Source organism: Pseudophryne corroboree, chromosome 1 (assembly GCF_028390025.1).
Source record: "Pseudophryne corroboree isolate aPseCor3 chromosome 1, aPseCor3.hap2, whole genome shotgun sequence".
Taxonomy (NCBI): domain Eukaryota; kingdom Metazoa; phylum Chordata; class Amphibia; order Anura; family Myobatrachidae; genus Pseudophryne; species Pseudophryne corroboree.
Window position 1 is genome coordinate 763256056 of NC_086444.1, and position 25049 is coordinate 763281104.

The following is a 25049-nucleotide window of genomic DNA, read 5'->3' on the forward strand; positions in this document are numbered from 1 at the left end:
GTAATTAGTTTGTCATTCCTTGCTGCTTGCAGTTATTTGCACAAATACCTGACCTTTGATATTTTTAAATAAATGTGTGTCATATATGTATGCTATTAAAACGGTATTTCACTATATGCACTTTATATTTATTTACATGATACTTCTAATACGAATGATGGAAGCCTGTGAATAAGCATCAGCAAGAATAAGAAGCGCTAGTTAAGTCTCAGTCTCCATATTTCTTATGTTGTGGAAAAAGCAAGATGTTGTGTTTTAATACGTAGAGAACCCGAAATGCTGTTGCTAAGGGCAACAGCAAAACCCTAAAGGGTTACCAACGGGTGTGGCAGTAAACTCCTTTATCAGAGATGGAATAATAGACACAAGGAGAGTCTCCACAATCCTAATTCTCACTTGCAGGGCCCAGGTTCAGCTTACTGCCACTAAACTGACACATGGACGCCCTGCACAGTGAGAGAGGATTATGCAGGCAGGTCTGAAGGTACAGCCACAAACCTGCTGGGTTCACAGAATAGCAAAAGAACCTCAGCAGGCTAAACGACTGACTCCAGTCTTACTGCTAGGTCTGGATTGGCAGAGTGTAGTACCAAATGCCCAGGCCTATTTGCAGTAAGCAACAACAAAATACAAAGCTACACAGTACTGGCTAACTTTCAGGAACTGACTAACCAACAAAGATTCAGCAGCATCTGCTTACCCTGAGAAGAGGCCTTATAAAGCAGGTGCTGTCCACGCCCCCCTCAGACCTCACAGACTGTGAGCACAAAAACCAGCACCGGATCCCATGCCTAAACCACTGCACAGCAAAAGACCCGAACCTGAGTATCAGCTGTGCTCAGGTTACTCCGCTAGCACTTGTCTCCCGGTTGCTATGACGACGTGGCAGCACAGGGCAGGAGACCCTAACAATCAGCACCTTTTTTATTTTTGTCCTTCTGTTTTCAGTGCACCAGGGTTCTTCATTTTCTTTGTCAATTTTTTCCCTGATAGTTATTTGTATTAATATTCCTAGTCTACTTGTTCTCTTTGTGTATTTTATTTGTTTGTATTTGTGACATTATCTATACAGGGTGATTTTTATTTCTGGTTATGACTTTACTGTATATTTTGACATTTTCTAGCATTTTGCAGAGTTTTTCCAATTCTGCTGAATTCCAAAACATTATTATTATCTCCTAGATGTGATTATTCACACTTTTGATCATATTGCTCTAACCAGACAGAACTTCAACTCTTGTACTGTAATTTGGTGATTATTTTTGTGATATATTTGTAATGTCTATTTCTCATATGGAAAAGTAAAAAAAGGTTAGATAAGAAGTAATTATAATAGAGACTTTGGCTATTTTAATATATATATTTTTTTAAATAAATTTCATATTCTGGAACAATAGTCACAACTTACAACTAGAGATGAGCAGTTCCAATTCTGAGGAATTTGAGCTGCTCCAAACATTGGGATCTGAGTCCACCCGAGCCGCATTTCCTGACAGACACATATTTCCATTTGAGGCCGAAAGTCATCCTCCCAGCATTGGATTCGGGTGGTAGTTAGATTCTACATAAGGTGCCGTGGACTCTGTGCCATTTCACTTTAATGCATTCTGCTGTTTGCTTTGCTGTAGCGGCTGCAATGTATACTGAGACTAACAAGTGGATGTGCTGGATAGTGACTGTGTATAGGGGGTACACTGCATGCTGATACATGCTGCATAATACTGTGCTATACTGACTGTGCTGTGTCAAGACTCACAAGTGGCTGTGCTGTATAGTGACTGTGTATAGGTAGCATGCTGTGTGCTGTGCTATACTCTGTTATACTGGCTGTGCTGTGTCCAGACTTACATGTGTCTGTGCTGTATAGTGACTATGTATAGGGGCATGCTGCTGTGTGCTGCACTACACTCTGCTGTCAATTGTACTGTTTGGTGCACTTTGTTCACGTGAGTCGATATGCCCTGTGATCCACACTGCTGACATGTAAGTTTAAAAATAGAAAAATAAAATATATAATATATCTATTGTTTTTGTACTGTTGGTTAATGCGCTTTACTCAAGTATATTTTGTCCATGTGTGTCTATAAGTCCTGTGATCCATGCATTTGGAAATGAGCTGCAAGTTTAAAAATAGAAAAAATATATATTATAAATCTATTGTTATTGTGCTGGGTAGTTGGTGTGCTTTACTCAAGTGCATTTTGTTCACATGCATCTATATGCCTTATAATCCACACAGTTGGAAGCAAGCTGCAGGTTTAAAAATAAAAAAATAAAAGATATACTGTGTAAGATTATTGTTTTTGTACTGGTTGGTTGGTGCACTTTACTCAAGTACATTTTGTTCACATGCATCTATAAGCCATGTGATCCACACAGTTGGAACCAAGTTGCAATTTTAAAAATAGATAAAATATATATAATATATCCATTGTTTTTGTATTGCTCGGTTGGTGTGCTTTACTCAAGTGCATTTTGTTCCTGTGCATCTATGAGCCCTGTGATTCACAATAATCTGTGACTTGACAAATGGATAACTATCAGTTTAGAGAAGAGCAACCAAATACTAGTGCAGCAGCTGCTGCCACCAATCATGATGACCATACTAGTCCAGCAACGTCATCTACTAAAGCTGATGCTGAAGGGCATAGTGGGTCTAAGTCGGGGCATCTAAAATAAAATAAAGTCCAGTATACAATGTTAAAGAAAAAGACACTTCTTATAAAGGGAAGATTTGGTGCAGAAAAACATAAAATTGGCAACATGCCATTCACCACACAGTGGCAAGGAAAGGCTCAGGCCTTGTCCTTTCTTTTGAGTTGTGGTTCTGCAACTGTTAGTGAGGCATCTTCTGTCTCTCATGACAATGCAAGATCTCTTCACTCAGAGTTTAGAAGAGGTGTAAAAAAAACTGAAAACCACTAAAGCAGCAGAATAAACTGTGCATTCAGAAATAAAAATGTTACAAATCCCTGAGGAGTGTCTAAGTGTGTCTAAGAGTGCTATGTGTGAGTCTGATTTTTCTGATATTGTTCTCGCAGAGAAGCCCTCTTCCACCATTTATGATCCCTCTGCAAATATGGGACTGAGCAGCAGAAGTATAGCTGATGACAAATAAATTGAGGATGCCACTGTGGAATTCCAAGATAATGAGGAGAATATTTTTCTAGCTGATGCTGGTGCTAATGAGGATGTTGATGTTGTTTGTGCAAATCAGGCACCAGTGGAAGCAGCTCTCAACCAGGATAAGAAGATGGCCACTGCCTGGGCATAGGACCAACAAATCCTCCGCAGATGTGTGGAATTATTTTTACCCATATTCTGACAACATTTGTCAAGCCATCTGTATCCTTTGCGGAACCACAGTAGAGATAGGGATGTTAAGCATCTAGGAACCTCCACCCTGTTACATCATTTGCAGCAAACTCATAACAAGTTATTGATAACATTAAATGCTGGTACTAAAAAGATAACTTGAAACCCCTAGATTGTTTGATTGTTATGGACCTGCAGTATAGTGGAGTCTTGTGTAAGGGGCTGCAGGCTTAAATGCATTGATCAATACATGAACTAAAACTCCACTATTTATTATTGTTAGTTAATATGCAAAAAATCTCATATTGCAAAATGTATTATTATTATTATTATTCAAATTAGTAATGTTTAAATAGTGCACCTGCACCCGTTCTCTTTGTGTGTGGCATTACAGGTCTCAGCAAGGTAGCACCTTTCATTACTACCAGTCAGAGTGTGCAGTCTAGTGCCCTTTCCCTACATACGATACAAAAATGACAACAAGCAGTCCAGCATTAGCTAGCTCCCTTCTTTCAACTAGATCCCAGCATCTGCAATCTCCACTCCCAACACTTTCATCCTAAATATCCTCAGTAATCATCAGAAATAGTCCTGCATCCAATTTGTTAGGGCATGGTGACTCATCCCGTTTCCAGGATTCCTCAGAACAATTATTGAGTGCTAGGCCTGCTGCTGCTGATTCTGGGGGTAGTTCATCATCCCAGAAGGGGACCAAAAAGTCTACTAGTAGTATTGTAAAAAATCAATTGACTATAAAATAATCCTTTCCAAGAGGAAGCAAGTATAACAGAGCTCATGCAGTCACACGGTGGATCACTGATGCCATAACAGCTATGCTAATTTGAGAGTTGCATCCAACTATTCGCTATTAATGCAGTAGGTTTTACGCAGTTAATTTAGGTCCTGTGTCCCGGTATCAAATTCCATCTTTGTTCCTTTTTAGCCAAAAAGCCATTCTTCTGCAGTACCAGGACGTTAAAAAAAAATATTATTGGCCAACAAAATGCCATTGTACCCACTGTCTACTTAACCACAGAAGATATGTTGACAAGCTGTACTGGGTAATCTAAAGTTTACATGACTGAGACAGCCCACTGGGTGGGTGAATTGCCTTTAGCAAAAGCAGTATCTAAAAAACTACAACAGCCCATTCAAGGGCAGGCTACTTTGTGTATCAACTGCTTCAACAAGAGGCATACTGCTGACAACCTCTTACAAAAACTAAGTGATGTCATAAAAACATGGCGTACCCCACTTGGACTCTCCTCAGAATTTGTGATATTTGATAATGCCACAAATATTTTGAGAGCATTACAGCTGGGTGAATTCCAACACAACTGCTGTTTTGCTCACTCAATCAACTTAGTGGTACAAGGCTTTTTTTTAAATGACAGGGGCATGCAGGAGATGCTGCCTGTTGCCCAAACATTTTTGGCACATTTTCAGTATTCCGAAACAGCATGCAGGAGATTGCAGCACCTGCAACAACAGTTTAATTTTCACTGCCATCAACTGAAGCAAGAGGTCGTAACAAGGTGTAATTCCACCCTTTTTATGCTTCAGCAGATGGAGGAACAGCAAAAAGCCCTCCATAGCTACACAACAAGCCATGACACAGGGAGAGGGGGAATGTACCTTAGCCCAGCACAGTGGAGAGTACTTTCTGTCTTGTGCAAGGTGCTGAAACCATTAGAAGCAGCCACATGTGTAGTGAGTGCTGACACTGCTAGGTTGAGTAAGATGATTCCCTCAGTTGGGCTTTTGGAAAATCAGATGGCAAAATTGAAGGAGTTGATTAAACAAAGCAAATCCACAAAGTATACTGGACTTGTAGATCAAATCCTTTATTTGCTTCGCCAGGATTCACGGGTTGCCAACATCTTGAAATGTGATCACTACATTTTAGAAACCATGCTTGATCCTAGATATAAGTTGTACGCTGTGTATTTCTTTTCAACTGATCCAGAACTTAAAAGAAACAAAGAGCTCCTGGTGAGCAAGTAAGCAGCCCACGTAACACATGGCACTATGACATCTCCTCGTTCAGTTTCTACTGCAGCAGCCAGAAAAAAGCTTTCTCAAAAGACCCAGTGGTGATTCAGATAAGTTAACCCAACAGTTTGATATCTGGTTGGGCCTAAAAGAATTGCTCAACATTAGTGACACCTCTACCGTAACGCCATCTGATACGATCACCTGCCAAAAAATGGTGGAGGATTATTTTCATGACACAGTACAAATAGACATGTCACAGAGTCCCTTCAAGCACTGGAGGAAAAAAAGGCAATTTGGAGGCCCTTGTAAAAACTTGCTTTGCATTACTTAAGCTGCCCACGCTCCAGTGCGTACTCGGAAACAATTTTCAGCCATTGTGAGTGAACAGCGAACAAAATGTGAAAAGATGATCATTAAAATGAACTGGACATTCAGTGAGGAAGGCCTTTCCCAGCAATTACATCAAAGTACAGAGATTTCTGTAATGGTGGATTCCAGCAGGAATTAATTAATATTGTGTGAGTATGATGTACACACTGATGTGGGTGAGGATGGCAATTACAGTGACATCTAGCCACTGTAGAGTTGTTGCCATAAGCTGATTGATAGCTTGTTTTGTGGGAGCCCAAACAACCCAAGAACTTCAGCCACAAAAGTGTGAGTCACTGAAGTGCTTGGTTTGTTAAAGTGTGCATGTCCTTTGTAATATCTAACATAAGGGTGAGTGGAAGTTCAGAAGGACAATTCCATCTTGCACCACCTTTAATTTCTGACACTGCTGTGCGGCAAAGTTTTATAGATGCACTATAAATTGCTGTGTGTTTGTGCTGCTACTCTGTCGCTTAGTTAGCAGCCAGCTCACTGCAGCCTTTGGCCAATAATGGTAAAAACAATATTTTGAGGTGTGATTATAGGTAAATTATAGTCTAGGAGCAAAGCAAGCCCAAATTATGTAATTTTATCTTATTTGGTCAATTAAAAAAAAAAATCCAAATCCAAAGCAAGTCACAGCGGTTTGGCAAATACAAATACAAAGCCAGACTATGAATCAGAACCATGTACAAATCCAGCAAAAGTGGTCTGGTGCACATCTTTACTTCCAACATAATTTTTGCCAAGTAACAGCTTTCCATTAAACTACTGTATCTACACTTCTTACAGTAGACAGTATGAATATCAGAATAGGAGTTCTGTATCCAGAAAAGCGTGCAACTGTAAAATGTGGGGTAAATGTGGTAGGATGTGAGATTGATAAATGTGCAAGATTGTGTCCAAATTCCTGAGTTTTGAGTTTGTAGTAGAATGTGAGTACATGCTATCTGAACCAAATCTTACATCTACCATTCACGCTGCAACACAACATGCTCTCCAGATGTTTCTCATGTTAAACATACAAATGAGCAATTTCATAAGTTTCATTATATCTGTTAGGGGGCAAGGTATTTGATTGAAATATCCAAAACATCTCCATTTTTGTTAGGAGATTGGCCAAAGCTCCCTGTCACTCACATGTTCAATGCCCTTAAAAGTTAAGAACTGTGGATCAGAATTATGTTCAAATTTAAATTATTTAGGGAACAAATGACTCTCCACATTATTCTGAATTGGAGTTTAGTATAAAATACCTACAATCAAAATCCAGAAAGTCAAAATACCAACAATTGCCCGTTGGTCAAAATCCCAACAAGTTCAAAATAGCAACATTTAAAATACAGACAAGGTCAAAATACTGACATTTAAAGTGTCAACAGGTCAAAAATTCAACACAAGTTTTTAATTTTTTTAGGGTGTGTATTTCAACATAGGTCGACATTGGCACCGTGAAAGAGTACCGCGCCCTCTCGCATGGCTCGCTGTGATCGCCATGTTTCCGGCTTGGTTCCTCGATGTGCTCAGCACACTAGTATATTCCCCCTCCAGGTCCACTGGGATGGTAAAGTATAAACATGTCGGTTTCAATTAAAAAATCATGAAAAACCCATGTTGACATTTTAAATGTCAGTATTTTGACCTTATCAGTATTTTAAATGTCGGTATTTTGACTATGTTGAGATTTTGACCTTGTTGGTATTTTGACTGTTGATCAATGGTTGTTGGTAATTTGACCATCGGGATGTTGATTGTAGGTAAATTGACTGCATCCCTCTGAATTGCCCTCACATGTTCCTGAATAAGTATCTTTGAGGAGTGTTTTGGTTTCCCTACATATTATAGTCCACATGAATTTTCTAAAAGGTAAATCATTCATGTACAGTAGTATTGCAATTCATAAACTCTTTGATGGGAAAACTCTTATTAGTAATATCTTCAAATGTTTTCATATTATGGTCTGCAAACCAACAAATATTGCACTGCCCACATTTATTAAAACCTGCACATTTCATATATCTTGTATATTTACTTTTCAGTGTTTTAGATGGTAACATGCTAGGTGCTAAATTGTCTTTCAGATTTTTTGTCTTTTTAAAGCTGACCATAGGTTTCTCTGGTACTTTACATTTTACCGGGTCTGTCTTTAGGACATCCCAATGTCTAAAGAGAAATGTCCTTATGGACTTATCTTCATTATTAAAAGTTGTTATAATGCAGATATCTGTCTCTTTTTCTTCCCTGACTCTATATTCTATTAGGGTGTTCCTACTCATATTCCTAGCTTTGCAAAGGGATTGTTTAATAACTTCTTTAGGATATTTTCTATCTAAAAATTGATATATATATATATATATATATATATATATATATATATACAGTTGTGCTCATAAGTTTATATACCCTAGCAGAATTTGTGATTTTCTGGCCATTTGTCAGAGAATATGAATGATAACTCACAAACTTTTCTTTCACTCATGGTTAGTGGTTGGGTGAAGCCATTTATTGTCAAACAACCGTGTTTACTCTTTTTAAATCATAATGACAACAGAAACTACCCAAATGACCCTGATCAAAAGTTTACATACCCCAGTTCTTAATACCGTGTATTGCCCCCTTTAACATCAATGACAGCTTGAAGTCTTTTGTGGTAGTTGTGGATGAGGCACTTAATTTTCTCAGATGGTAAAGCTGCCCATTCTTCTTGGCAAAAAGCCTCCTGTTCCTGTAAATTCTTGGGCTGTCTTGCATGAACTGCATGTTTGAGATCTCCCCAGAGAGGCTCAATGATATTGAGGTCAGGAGACTGAGATGGCCACTCCAGAAACTTAACTTTATTCTGCTGCAGCCAATGACAGGTCGACTTGGCCTTGTGTTTTGGATCATTGTCATGTTGGAACGTCCAAGTACGTCCCATGCGCAGCTTCCGGGCTGATGAGTGCAAATTTTCCTCCAGTATTTTCTGATAACATGCTGCATTCATCTTGCCATCAATTTTGACCAAGTTTCCAGTGCCTTTGTAGCTCACACATCCCCAAAACATCAGCAATCTACCTCCGTGTTTCACAGTAGGAATGGTGTACCTTTCACCATAGGCCTTGTTGACTCCTCTCCAAATGTAACGTTTATGGTTGTGGCCAAAAAGTTCAATTTTGGTCTCATCACGCCAAATGACTTTGTTCCAGAAGTTTTGAGACTTGTCTCTGTGCTGTATGGAGCATTGTAAGCGGGATGCTTTGTGGCATTTGCGTAGTAATGGCTTTCTTCTGGCGACTCAACCATTCAGCCCATTTTTCTTCAAATGCCTCCTTATTGTGCATCTTGAAACAACCACACCACTTTTTTTCAGAGAGTCCTGTATTTCAGCTGAAGTTATTTGTGGATTTTTCTTTGCATCCCATACAATTTTCCCGGCAGTTGTGGCTGAAATTTTTGTTGGTCTACATGTCCGTGATTTGGTTTCCACAGGATCCCTCATTTTCCACTTCTTAATTAGAGTTTGAATACTGCTGATTGGCATTTTCAATTGCTTGGATATCCTTTTATATCCCTTTCCTGTTTTATACAGTTCAATTAACTTTTCCCGCAGAGCCTATGACAATTCTTTTGCTTTCCCCATGACTCAGAATCCAGACACGTCAGTGCAGCACTGGATGAAAGATGCAAGGGTCTTTCAGGAGTCCAGAAACTCACTGACCTTATATACACACAAACGTTTTACAAGCAAACAGATCACCGGTGAGGATGGTTACCTTTAGCAGCCATTCAAACCCGTTTGTATCAACTTGTATGCATGTTATTAGGCCAAAATCTCCAGGGTATGTAAACTTTTGATCAGGTTCATTTGGGTAGTTTCTGTTGTCATTATGATTTAAAAAGAGTAAACACAGTTGCTTGACAATAAATGGCTTCACCCAACCACTAACCATGAGTGAAAGAAAAGTTTGTGAGTTATCATTCATATTCTCTGACAAATGGCCAGAAAATCACAAATTCTGCTAGGGTATATAAACTTATGAGCACAACTGTGTGTGTGTATATATATATATATATATATAATTGTTCTTCACATATCTGAACATTTCCAGTTTCTTTTAATATAGGAGAACTTCCAGAAAGTAATATTTAGCTTCCAAGATTCAGCATGGCCACTTTTAAAATGTAAATTACTTTAAGTATCTACTGATTTAATATAATTTTTAGTGAGAATAGCACCATCATCTAGATATAGCACAATCCTAACTATTCAACTCTCATTTTATCATATTTACATGTAATGGACAAGTTGTATTCATTCTCATTGATAAAATAAAAACCTGATTAAAGGTCTCAATATCCCTTTTCCAAATAATTAAAATATCATCAATGTATCTCATATACCTAAAAATATTTTATCTAAAAGTATTATTATTAAAAATACATGACTCCTCCCAACTTTCCATGTGCAAATTAGTGAATCTTTTTGAAAATGTAGAGCCCATTGCTGTGACACACAATAAATAAAAATGGTCCACAAATGTAAAATTATTGTGGGTGAGAATGAATTTAATGATAGCTGATATAAAATTTATGTCATCCTCACATAATATACTATCTTTATCCAAGAATCCCTTTGTTGAACCTCAGATTTTTCACCTACTTGGGATGTATGATCTGGTTTGTGGCAGCCGCTGAAAATCCAGGAAGTGCACCATTGAGATGAAATTCATACTCTTTTGAAAGGACACTTGTTAAGATTTGTGTTGAGTACTAAGATAGCCCCTGCCAGCAAAATAACACCCACTTGGCAATGAGCATTCCCCTTGGCAACGAGCAGGGATCCCAGAGCATGAAACCCCTGGCAGCAAGCATGACACCCAGCGCATGAAACCCCTGATGATACTCATTAAACTCCTGGCAATGAACACATAATTCATTTAAAAACTAACCCTGGGAGGTGTGCTATAGTAAAAATATAGTCACCACTGAAGGGGTTAATGGAGAGCATTATCTACAGCATACAGGGTATACAGCATACAGGATGCTGTTTTTGGATTCTGCTATGTCTTCACACATTAGCTTTTCTATACATTATATAGATAACATGCTTCTCTTTTGGAATGGACATCAGGAACTATTCATTACCCAGCTGTCTTGTATTAACAACATGAAGTGTCCCAATAAGTTAACTTTTAAGATAAGCGAAACTCAGATACAATTTTTGGATATTGATATCTGGCTCACTGATGGTAAGATCACTACTTCTTTATTTAACAAGCCTACAGATTGCTGGCACATCATCATCATCCTCCTGCTCTCACACGCTAATTGCCCTTCTCGCAATTCTTACGAGTTGAAAGAACTAAAAATGATCCAAGCTTTGGATGTAAGTATGGACTTGTTAAGTCTGTTTTGTTTAGTTGTTGTCTCACCACCAGGGGTCACCAGACATTTCTGGTTTGCAGTTCCGCTCTCTGCCAGAGGTGCTGTTCTTTGGACATTCTTGCAGATCAGGTGCCTGGTGAGTGACAACTTAATCAGCAAAGTCTGGACACCTGTCATCTGTTTTTTTAATTCTGCTTGAGGCCAATACACTTTGCTGGTCATTACATGTCCTGGTCTGATGTGCGGAGGTTGCTGATCTTGGAGCTATTCCTGTTAAACCTCAGTCTGCAATTTTCCTGTCTTCAAGTCTTGTCATTTCTGTATTTACCTGGACAATCCATTAACCAGAATTTCCTCCAGTCTGCAAGTATCCTGTGCTCAAGTCTTGTCTTTTCTGTATTTACCTGGAAAATTAATTTACCAGCATTTCCTCAGTCTGCAAATATCCTGTGTTCAAGTCTTGTCATTTCTGTTTTTCTCTGGACAATCCAGTTACCTGCATTACCTAAGTCTGCAAATATTTTGTGCTTAGTTCTCTGCCATATTTGCACATACCTAAATGATTGACTTACATGTATTTCCTCAGTTTGCAATTATACTGTGTACTTGTAATTCTTTATAATAAACGCCCTGAATTTATCTGCAATCCTTTGTTCTTCGGATTCCTGATTAAGTGGGAAAGTAAGCATAACAGGACTGTATGGTAAACAAGTTTAAACAACTAGGTTATTCACCCAAAATCTTGGATCAAGCAAGAAGAAAGGTTGACAAATTGCCTAGGTAAGCAACTTTGAACAAATCACTTAAAGTTTCCAAAAACAGAAAATACTGCATACATTGGGTACATAAATTTAATAATGCTGACAATGTAATTTGCAAAACTTCCAGAGATCTTTGGCCAATTACACAACAAAGCAGGGACCTCAAAAATATGAAGTATTTGAAAATGATGTTGTGTTATTCAAGAGGTCGGAATATAAGAGACTGGTTGTAAGACCGATATATACTAAAGGAGGCCTACCAACACACAGATGATACCAGGTGGCTGTTATAAGTGTTTGGGTTGCAACATCTGTAGTTCACTAGTCCAAACAAAATATTATCATCCAAATTCAGGCAAAAAATGTAACATCCACTATCCCTTGGCATGTACAAGTACACATGTTGTATACTTGATCAAGTGCGCTTGTGGATTATATAGTCTAAACTATTTACCCCGTTGGCTTGAAAACGTACCTAAAGGGCAATTTACCAGGTTATGAAGGAAGGTAGAGGAATTTAAAAAGGAAGCACAACATAGGAAATTTAGATTTATAAGTAGGGGTTATGATCCAAGTAGAATTAAACATTCCATTCAAGAATTGTCTGATGTAGGTAGAAAGAAATTTCTCCAGAACAAGAGAGAGGATATGAGAAATCGGAATCCTTATGCCCTGTCTTTTAATACCAAGTTCAAGAGTCAACATAGATCCATTGAATTAATTTTCCATAAAAACTGCCATTTATTATTAAAAGACCCCACTCTGTCTACATTATTGCCAGAACATCTATGTTTAATCTACAGGAAAGCAGATACTATTAAAGATAAGTAGTATCAAGTGCATTTACAAATAACTGTGGGATGCATACACGTAAAAAAAAAGGTTTCCACAAATGCTATGACTGCATTATGTGTAAATCTTATACAAATGGTGATAAAAAAAACGTTGAACTTTTGTCACAGTGGAACGACATATCAAATTAAACCATTCATTACGTGTAATTCTAATTATTGCATATATGCTATCAGATGCTCATGTCATAAGATCTACATAGGTAAAACCACGAGAACGCCTAAGGTACGATGGTCTGAGCATATATGCAATATTAAAAAAGGAAACAAAGATCATCCGTTTTCTCTACATTTTAAAAATGTACATAATAGTTTGGTTAAACATATTGAAAACTTTTGGGGCATAGATCAAGTAAAGGAAAATTGGAGGAATCATAACAAGGATTCAATATTAGCTAATAAAGATATGAAATGGATTTATGATTTGAATACACTTACACCAAAGGGTTTGAATCATGAATCTGAATTAAAATGGTTTCTGTAGTTTGAATTTTTTATATAAATTATTGGTACATGTTTAAGTTATGTTTCTCTCTATAACCAAACACCTTATAATAATTGTTTTTTAAGCCTAATACTAAATACTTCCAGCATATTTTTTCTTCTTCTTTTCCTTGTACCGTAATTTTGTGCCTTGGTTGGCTGGCTGGCGGAAGCCGTAAGTGCGGATAATATACATGCCGTGACCAGCTTTGTTAATATCACATCCATCCATTAAAGATTGTCTGTGCACCGGGCATATCCGGATATGGTTGGCATGGTTGGCGGAACCTTAAAAGCGATTTATGTATATGCCGCCTACGGAGATACTGCCAAATCAAATATTTATGTATCTATGGCTACACGTCTGTGAAATATACTAATGCTATATATCTAGAGAAATATTCACTATAGAATTCCGCTGTTGATAATTAATTACTCGGTCACGTTTGGCCGGTTGGAAGAAGTAAATGATTGACTGGCGGAACTGGTAGTACGTACATTGTGAGTGCGGTAAGTGCCTGTTGTGTAAATGCCTGGCCCTATATTACTGCAGTGAGTGGTATACTTTGATCTGTTTTACAGCTGTTCTTTAGAGGACATTAAATTATAGGATTTCACCTGTGTTTTAGTCATTATAGCTAGACATATCTGGCCATGGTTGGCTGATTGTCAGAAGTAGATCAATACCGGAAGTACCGGCCGCTTGTTCGTCACATCCGGAAGTGGCGCTTGGTTATTATGAGAGAAAGGTAACTTCAGTCAGTGGTGCTCTCTAACCTTGAAAAAGACTTAAATTAAAGTCAAAACATGTTGGTCTAGGAGCATTGCTGACTTATCAATTTTAAGCATTCGGGATAAGGATGCATTGGTATTCTTTGAGAGGCATCCAAATGGCCATGTCTTGCCATTCAGGTATACCCATTTTTCCATCTGATGTCGTAATCCCACATCTGTTTTTATATTTTCATTTACTAAATCTTTTAAGCATTCTAAAGTCTTTTTCTGGTCCTTTTTACCTTTATGTGTACCATCTATTGGAGAGTGAGTTTAAATCCACTCCCTTCAGAAAAAACACACATCTGGAGGACACAGTAAAGAAACCGCTACATGATTAGAACCGTCTTGTGTTATTTGAGTACGGTACGTCCCAGAAGTGGGATCACTGTGGGAAGGTGATTGCCTACTCTGATTACTAACATGTCTGATGACTGTTAGTTAAAGATACCTCTATGGGAATTATTCACCATTTGATAATGTGAGTTTGGTACGCTGTTCTTCTGGTTCACTGGATTTTATTAGTTCACATTGGTGCATTTGTCCATTCACAAACCTACTACACTATGTATCATTCATCTGGTTTTGTTTGAGGTATATCTTTTGCTAAAGGAACTACATGGTGAAATGAACAGAAGCTAACAAGTTTTCTATAAGCTGTTTATCGACCTCAAAGATTACATCTTGAAAAGGTCATATTTGGACATTTATATATGTTGGAATGGGACTGAGTGCTGAACTATACAGAATTTTTGTATCTTGAAGTACACATGTTGTATACTTGATCAAGTGCCCTTGTGGATTATATAGTCGAAACCATCAGGTCATTCAAAGAAAGGATTATGCAGCACTGGTACGCGAAAAGAGAATGACCAATCTGTTGTGAAACATTTTGTCTTTGCGAAACATAGCCTTTCCATGCTGAAATATACCATCATCAATTAAGTACCAAAGGATCCTCAAGATGGGCGATAGGATAGGATAGCGTTGGAGCTTTAAATTAGACACCATCAAATTTATGGGTTTGAATGAACGGATACCTTATAGTATATTCTTTTAGTTTTCCTCTTTTTTCTTTTTCTCATATTTAGCAATTGCTTTCTCCATATGTGATGTGTTCAGTATGTAGACTCAGGGGCAGATGTATTAACCTGGAGAAGGCATAAGGAAGTGATAAACCAGTGATAAATGCAAGGTGATAAATGCAGCAGCCAATCAGCTCCAATATGTAAATTAACAGTAAGGAGCTGATTGGCCTTGTATTTATCACTGGTTTATCACTTCCTTATGCCTTCTCCAGGTTAATACATATGCCCCTGAGTCAGTTCTCTAAACATGAGATCATCAAAGATGGGGATAAATAATATAGGACATTACTTCCCCACTATTTGTCTATATATATATATATATATATATATATATATATATGTCTATAGGTTACATGCAGTTTGACTATTTATATTTGTACCCCCATGCTATGCTCGTTCAGTATTTGGCATTATTTCACTGCGTATATTTGTTTCCATAACAGCTGTGGCGACAGTTGCCGTGCTACCCTGGATACACTTCTAGCTTTGTAGACGTTGGCGATGATGCAGGGCCATCCGCCCGGACATGTGACACTTCTGGAAATGGAGGTGGAATCTGTCCCAGCCAGGACGCCGACTGCATGGTTTCCATGAGGGGGTTCCTATATAAGTGAGTCACCTCTAGTGTTTTTGTTTGCCACACATATGTCTTGATATTGGAGTAAAATCTGAAATGTTGACTGTGACCGCTGTGTCCTGACTATCAATTAAACAAGACTGCAGTAATGACACCAGATTGCCTGTATGTGTGTATGTATGTATGTATGTATGTATATATATATATATATATATATATATATACATACACAAAAAACTTTTGTACTTCCCCATTTTTTATGGACAAATGTAAATTATTATTATTATTATTATTATTATTAACATGTATTATTATTATTATTATTATTATTATTATTATTAGATATAATGACTTATCAAATTTGTATTTTTCCAATCCCCTTTTCCAAAATTTTATTGTGATACTACAGGCAAGTACAGTATGTTGTCATTAAAAAGTAATTAAAAAAACACGTCGATTCCCTATTCTTTTAATATTTGTAACTGAGTTAAAAATAGATTGCTACACATAAAGCAATAGTTCACACCAGTTATATTAGTAGTTGTAAGAAGTATTCACATATTTCCTATTATATTATAGTTTTTGTTCAACTAGCCTACAGTCTTTGTTCAGCTCAACTCTATTCAACATTTCTATTCTAGTTTGTCATGAAATCCCAATGGATTTCCAAATAGGAATAAGAGTGAGTTCAGAACTTACAAAGAGCATAGTCTGTGTGATTACTGTATTCCGTGCAACTTTTGACTACTTCAATAAAATTGATTTTTAGCAGAGAAAATAACTTTTTGCATGTAAATATGAGATAGCAGGCACACATTCAGGATTGAAATAAAATCATCTATGTGCATAAGGACCCACAGTAATTTATATTCATGTCCACTCTCAATAGCGCGGAAGCTTAATAATATTATTTTCAGAAGAACCAATGACATAAGATTATGACTATGAAATTTAGATTTTTTTAAAGAAATAACCTGTATGTTAAAAGATATGTTTTGTAGACTAAAGGGCTATTGTAGAGTGAGATATTTTGCAAATTGCACCAATATTAACTTTTGAGCACACACTTGTGTGAAATAGTAGCTGCTGTATCAGTTCTAATGAGTTATTCAAATGCTCTGTTTACCTAGGTTCATACATACATACATACATACATACATACATTTGTCTCAATTTCAAAGAAAATAAGGCAAATGTCATAGGATCCGAGTTGTTGGAGGTCTGGGATTTCTTCCGAAAATGGCAATATCTTTAAAGCGCCAACCATTTACAAGGCAAAACAAGATTGCCGCTTTAAAAATATGGCCATCCTGGACCACCATTTCTTGGACCCTGTTACACTTACCCCCATGACTTTAAAGGATTATGCTTAGCAATTTTCATTGCAATTAGATTCTGCTAAATTTATGCGATTAAAAATGCTTTGTCTATACCTATTTGGCTGACAGAAGAACATTTGTCTTAACCCAAAGATATTTGATGGCTGTCCATGTGATAGATATTGGGCTATGTCTTTAGATTTGCTACCAATATAGTGGTTTGAGTGAAGATTCTATATTCTGACTGTAATATTGTATGTTTGCAATGTTTTTCTTTGTTTAAGCTGAATTGATTTATCTCCCTTTTTTTTTCTCCCTAGTTTCTTCAATACTCTTTCTTGGATACATTTTCTTTATGTTTCATTTCCTCTTTTCCACTGCTCTCCCATTCTATCATTTATTCTCTAGTGCTGTGTTCAGCAGGCATCCCCCCAGCACTTGGATGGCCCTTCTGTATTTTTATGTTTAATGATGGTCTCCATGGGTGCTTCCCTGTTAGCAACTATTTTCATGGGGGCTTCTCTTATTGGCAGTCATGTATAAGTGTGACCACCACTAGCTCCACTGCCTCTCACTGCATATGACAGGTGGCAGGACAGCCTCTGTTGCTGTATTCTTATAGTGGATACCTGCTCCATGGCAATGGTTCAAGTTAACGTAAATTCACTAGATTATGTTTTCGCATACACGTGTTGATTCTGCAAAGATATTTTGCCAGAATCCATTCCATTGCTTGCACTGACATTTAATTTATAATACATGTTGTAGGTAGTATTTATTTCATAGCACCTTGTCATATCATTATATTACACACCTTTCTTTTCAAGTGGTTTGTTACAGTGAAATTTATGTTAGAGATAATTTTACATAGGACTGGTTTAATTTGTTTATGATTATTTCATTTTTACTAATACTGAAATAAAAAATACATTGTTATTTCTGTAACAGTGTTTACTCCCTAGAAGCGCCCCACCCCATGGGATTTCTCTATTTCTATCACAAATTTAATGTGATTGTTCTCAAAAATCGATTGTACAGGAAACTTGTAGCATACTCCCATCCATCTGGTCACAGGTTGCATTTACTGTGGAGTTTATGGCACTTCATTATAGGTGAATTTAAGTGCCTAGCTGAAAATTTTGGTATTTGTGTGTCCTGTATACTGTAGCTTTATTGGCAAAATTGCAACATTGTTATACCTAAATAAAGTTTTTTTTTAAGAATTATTTTTATTGATTAAGGTAATTAGTAAATACATATAATATTTGCCACAGAATATTGCACAGAATATTGCATTGTCATGCAATAAAATGCAAAATACATAAGAAATCACAAAGGCAAGCAATAGAGGACAAACAATGATGACAGGGCAGTACGGATGGTGTAATGGTTAGCATTACTGCCTCACAGCAGTGAGGTCATGGGTTTGATTCCCACCATGGCCCTAACTGTGTGGAGTTTGTATATTCTCCCCGTACTTGCGTGGGTTTTCTCCGGCTACTCCGGTTTCCTCCCACAATCCAAAAATATACTGGTAGGTTAATTGTCTCCCAACAAAATTAACACTAGCGTGAATGTGTCTGTGTGTACATGTGATAAGGAATATAGATATTCAGCTGACCAAATGTTCAGAGGTAGGCCTGTTCCTAATCAGACAGTATTTCTTTAGAGTCAGTTAAGGGGTCAGCTTGCTGGGGGTAGCTTGCTGGAATTTATTAAGTGTGGAATTAATAAGTGTGTTATCCGAACAGTTAAAAAAAACAGTTGAACAAACTTTGAACAACATCGAGAAAAGGTAACTTACTTTAACAACTTACTCTTACTCCACTTAACCCATAAAACACAAACAACCTCAGCATGTTCATCAAACTACTGTTTTTAATTTCCATTCATGGAATTCTTACCAAATTTCACACATTATACACTCACCCTGAAACTCACCCCTCTGGACACATTACAGCTTCTATTCTCCACTCCCCTCTTCTAAACACTCATGAGATTTATACTTTCCTCTCTGCAAGTACTTTGACAACCGCAATTGGCCACCAGTACAAACACTCGCAAACATCCACCAATATTTATCTCACTCTTCTGCTTTTATTAGCTGGTGACATATCACCAAATCCAGGCCCCAACCACCTTTCCCTCTCACACTCTGCTGTCTCAAAACAACATAGAAATCCATCTAACCTCATAAATATCACGTGTCTCCCATCCCCCTCCAAATCACTAAAATGTGCCTTATTGAATGCACACTCTGTTTGTAACAAATTAACATCCATCCATGACCTCTTCATATCTCACAACTTTAATCTGCTGGCTATAACAGAAACATGGCTCACACAATCAGACACTGCCTCCCCTGCAGCACTGTCACATGGTGGTTTCCACTTCTCACACACATCTAGGCCTAATAATAGTAAAGGTGGTGGGGTCGGAATCTTACTGTCACAGTTTTTCACATACACTGTTCTACCTCAGGTTCCATCACTCGCATTCACCTCATTTGAAGTTCACTCTATCAGGATTTTCACCCTTTTCTCTCTGCGTGTTGCAGTTAACTATCGCCCTCCTGGGCAACCTAAACAACAATTTCTAGTAGATTTTTCTGCCTGGCTCCCACACTTCTTATCCTCTGACATCTCCACCATCATTATGGGCGATTTCAATATAGCTCCTGACAGTCCACAATCTGTTCATGCATCCAAACTCCTCTCTCTAACCTCCTCTCTTGGCCTAACCCAATGGTCCGACTCCTCTACTCACCAGGAGGGCCACTGAATTGATCTTGTGTTCACCAGGCTCTGCTCAGTTTCCGAAATCACTAACACTCCTTTCCCTCTCTCTGATCACAACCTGATCACCTTCACAATCTCTTCTATTACTTTAAATTCTAGGACACTAAAACCAAGCAAGCCTCCTCTTACCCGCAGAAATACTAAAAATATACATTTTCAACAACTTTCCACTTCTCTGCAACAACTGCTCTCACCAATCTCTACATTTACTACACCTGACACTGCTGTATTACACCTGCACCAGACCCTAGAGAGTGCCCTTGATGAAGTGGCTCCAGCTACCCATCACACTCCACGTAGGCTTAGATGCCAACCATGGCACTCTAAATCAACAAGACACCTACAAAAACTGTACGTAAAGTAGAACGTCAGTGGCGGAAATCTCAGAATCCAAGTGACTTTCTCACATATAAGACTACCTACCACTCCTATCGTCAGGCCCTGGACACTGCCAAACAAACATATGTCACGATCCGGGTATCTGGACGCCATTACATGCCTTTCAGATGTCTCCTGAGGCTCGCTCAGCGTTCCAAGGCCGGATCTCATTTGTGTCCACATACTGCACATCCCTCCTGTCACGCTGAGATACTGTCACAGTGGCGCCATGTTTGAATCCTGCATGGCGTCTCCCATTCTCCGCGGCCTCCGCCGCCGCTCCTGTGTTATAGGTGCAGGTTGTCAGTGTGGTGTTCCATGCCTGCCGCGGCCTCCGTTGTCATCCACGAGTATCAGCATACATTTCTCAGTCTGGCGTCTCCTGTCCTCTGCGGCCAGCGCCGCCATTGCAGTTATGTTTCCACATGGTTTCCTAAACCAGTTTTCCCTCCAAGTTCTAACATGGGTGCAGCCATGTTGGATTCAATCACATGCTTCAGTTCCTCCAATCCACTGCCTCTGGAAATCTGCATAATTGCCCAGCCAATACCTGCATTGCTGCAGGTATAAGTATCCTGTGCCTGGGCCAGGAAATGGTCAGTGCTTTGTTTGTCATACCTTGTTCCAGTCTCTCTCCTGTGGTTGTGTTTCCAGGTTCCAGCTCCTGTCTCCAGCATCCACTAAGGAGACCCGCACCTGCCTACCATCCTGCGGTGCAGCCTGACTCTGCAGTCCTCCGTGGCTGATCCAGTTTCCAGCTTCCAGCTATTTCATCTGCTTCCAGCAGTATCCACTACCACCGGTAATCATCCTTCAACTTCTCTGTTTCCACGCTCCCTAGCATCTTATTATATTTACTCCGTGTTTCATCACCTGGCTGGTTCCACCCAGCATTCATTCAGTGACTTTATCATCTGGCTGATTCCATTCTGCATCCACTCCGTGTCTTACCACCTGGCTGGTTCTATCCAGCAATTACAACAGCTGATTCAAGTTACCAGCTTCATCTGTTCCATCTACTGGCATGTTCCTTGGATATCTTCACTACTACAGCCAGGGCTGGTAAGGTTATTCCATCTAAGGACTTTAACAACTGTTCTTAACCTACCAGTGTCCTGTGAAACCATTTCATGGTCAGAGTGCTCCAGGAATCATATTATTTATCATTGCCATTTTTATTATTTGCTGTCTGTTGTTACACTGAGTTTGTCAATAAACTTTTAATTTACTTTTACCTGGTTGTCATGGTCACAGCTTTGGGTTTCCTTTTAACACTTACATGTCCAGGGGTCTGATTAAACCTCCCCGGTTTAAGTTCCTCTCAGCCCCTACAACTGAGGCTTCCTCCTGTCAGCTAAAACCCTCAGTTGTGACAGTAAGCACTGACCATATGAATCCAGCCGGAGACCAGGATCAAGCGGCCAGGCCGATGCAAGAACTGGCAGCCCGACTAGAACATCAGGAGGCTGCACAAGGCCACATCATCCGCTGTCTCCAGGATCTCTCTACGTGGCTGGACGGGATTCAAACGACCCTCCGTGGACCTGGCACGTCCATTGCGTCCACAACAGTGACACCAGCTGTAACCCCACCCACCTTATCCATTTCCATTCCACGTCTTCATCTCCCAACACCAGCAAAATTTGACGGATCTCCAAGGTTCTGCAGGGGATTTCTTAACCAATGCGAAATCCACTTTGAGCTTCAGCCTGGCAATTTCCCCAGTGACCGTACTAAAATTGCCTATATCATTTCCCTTCTCAGCGGCTCAGCCCTTGACTGGGCATCACCTTTATGGGAGAAGTCTGATCCCCTGCTGTCCTCCTATACGGACTTTGTGGCAACATTCAGGCGCATCTTCGACGAGCCAGGCCGGGTAACCTCTGCTTCATCTGAGATTCTCCGTTTACGCCAGGGAACACGTACTGTGGGACAGTATCTCATACAGTTCAAAATCCTGGCATCTGAACTGGCATGGAACGACGAGGCCCTGTATGCTGCATTCTGGCATGGCTTATCAGAACGCATCAAGGATGAGTTAGCTACCAGAGACTTGCCCTCTAAGTTGGATGAGCTAATTTCTCTTTGCACGAAGGTTGATCTACGTTTCAGAGAGAGAGAGCAACCGAGCGAGGAAAATCGTCTGCTCCAAAATCTTCTGCTCCTCCTCTTCGTCCACCGTCTCCATCCAAGGATGAGCCCATGCAAATTGGCCGTTCCCGTCTATCTCCCGCTGAGCGCCGAAGACGTCTCTCTGATTCTCTCTGTCTCTATTGTGCAGCTCCATCTCACATTATCAATGCCTGTCCCAAAGGTCCGGGAAACTCCAAATCCTAGCTCGCCAAGGAGAGGGCCGGCTAGGAGTAATGATCTCCTCTCCATCTCCTCATGATTGTAATCTCCCAGTCTCGCTCCAAATTGCTCAACGTTACAGGAACGTCATTGCCCTCCTTGATTCCGGAGCAGCTGGGAATTTCATAACCGAAGCTTATGTTAAACGGTGGTCCCTACCCACCGAGAGACTTCCTTCGTCCATCTCCTTAAATGCAGTAGATGGCAGCAAGATTTTTGACGCAGTTATTTCTCTAAGGACTCTACCAGTTCGTCTGAGAGTGGGAGTTCTTCATGCAGAATTTATTTCCTTCCTAGTGATTCCAAGAGCCACACATCCAGTGGTTTTGGGCCTTCCATGGCTCCATCTCCACAATCCGTCAATTGACTGGACGACTACGCAAATACTAGCATGGGGTCCCTTCTGTGCAAAGACTTGTTTGTTCAAAGTGCTTCCTGTTTGTTCTTCTTTCCCCAGGTCGTCTGATGTTCCACCTCCTCCATATCAAGACTACACGGACGTGTTCAGTAAAGCTTCTGCTGATATCCTTCCTCCTCGTAGAGAATGGGACTACCCAATTGATCTCATTCCAGGGAAGGTTCCACCTCGAGGCCGAACTTACCCGTTGTCTCTGCCTGAGACGCACTCCATGGAGGAGTACATCAAAGAGAACCTGGTGAAAGGTTTTATCCGACCTTCTTCTTCTCCAGCTGGCGCAGGCTTCTTCTTCGGTAAGAAGAAAGACGGTGGTCTGCGACCGTGCATCGATTACAGAGGTCTGAACGACATTACTGTCAAGAACCGGTATCCTTTACCTTTGATTACAGAGCTCTTCGATAGAGTCAGCGGAGCAACCATCTTTACAAAGTTGGATTTGAGGGGTGCCTACAATCTCATCCGGATCCGTGAGGGTGATGAGTGGAAGACCGCCTTTAACACCCGTGATGAACATTATGAGTACCTCGTCATGCCCTTCGGATTGAGCAGTGCTCGAGCTGTCTTCCAGCATTTCGTGAATGAGATCTTCAGTGACATCTTATACCGCCATGTCGTGGTTTATTTAGATGATATCCTCATCTTTGCCAATAATCTAGAGGAACATCGTTTCTGGGTAAAGGAGGTTCTGTCCCGTCTCCGTGTCAATCATCTCTATTGCAAATTGGAGAAATGTGTCTTTGAAGTTAAATCCATTCCGTTTCTAGGTTACATTGTGTCCGGTTCCGGACTAGAGATGGATCCTGAGAAACTACAAGCAATCCAGAATTGGCCGATACCCTTAACCCTCAAATGGGTCCAGAGGTTCTTAGGGTTCGCCAATTATTACAGAAAGTTCATACGAGACTTTTCCACCATTGTGGCGCCTATCACTGCATTAACCAAGAAGGGTGCTAACCCGTCCAAGTGGTCTGAAGAAGCTACGCAAGCTTTTCATCTTCTAAAAACAACGTTTCATCTCTGCACCAGTTCTGAAACAGCCCGACACCGACTCTTCTTTCATCTTAGAGGTGGATGCCTCCTCCGTTGGAGTAGGAGCGGTGTTATCTCAGAGGGCTAAAGATGGCCATCTACATCCTTGCAGTTTCTTCTCCCAGAAGTTCTCCCCAGCAGAGCGCAACTATGCCATTGACGACCAGGAGTTGCTAGCCATCAAGCTCGCTCTAGAGGAGTGGAGATATCTGTTGGAAGGAGCTTCTCATTCAATCACGATGCTTACCGACCACAAGAATCTTTTATACCTGAAAGGCGCACAATGTCTTAACCCTCGTCAGGCCAGATGGGCCCTGTTCTTTTCCAGGTTCGACTTTAAGCTCCAGTTCTGTCCGGGCTCTCAGAATCGCAAGGCCGATGCCCTTTCCCGCTCTTGGGAGCAAGAAAACGAGTCAGAGTCTTCAGACAAGCATCCTATTATTAATCCGTTGGCATTCTCCACGGTAGAGATGGACTCTATGCCACCACCAGGGAAAAGTTTTGTGAAGCCGGTGTTGAGGAAGAAGCTCATGCATTGGGCCCAGGCTTAACGTTTTGCCGGACATACAGGCATTCAGAAAACCCTCGAGTTTATCTCTAGGTCCTACTGGTGGCCAACTCTGAAGAAGGACGTCAAGGAGTTTATTGCCTCTTGCCCAAAGTGTGCCCAACACAAAGTCCCCCGCCAGTCGCCTGCGGGGCAACTGGTTCCATTATCTGTTCCCAGTCGACCGTGGACCCATTTGTCGATGGACTTTGTCACAGATCTGCCTATATGCAACAAGTTTAATACCATCTGGGTGGTAGTTGACCGGTTCACCAAGATGGCACATTTCATACCCCTTACCGGTCTTCCGTCAGCTTCCAAGTTGGCTCAAGTGTTTATCCAAGAGATCTTCCGACTTCACGGTCTCCCTGAAGAGATCATCTCCGATCGTGGAGTACAATTTGTAGCCAAATTTTGGCGAAGTTTGTGTCAAGCCCTCCAAGTCAAGTTAAAGTTTTCTACAGCTTACCATCCTCAGACCAATGGTCAAACCGAGAGGGTGAATCAGGACTTGGAGGCCTTCCTCCGCATTTACGTGTCTTCCTCCCAAGATGACTGGGTTCAACTCCTTACTTGGGCCGAGTTTAGCCACAACAATCAATACCATTCCTCATCCTCCTCAACACCATTC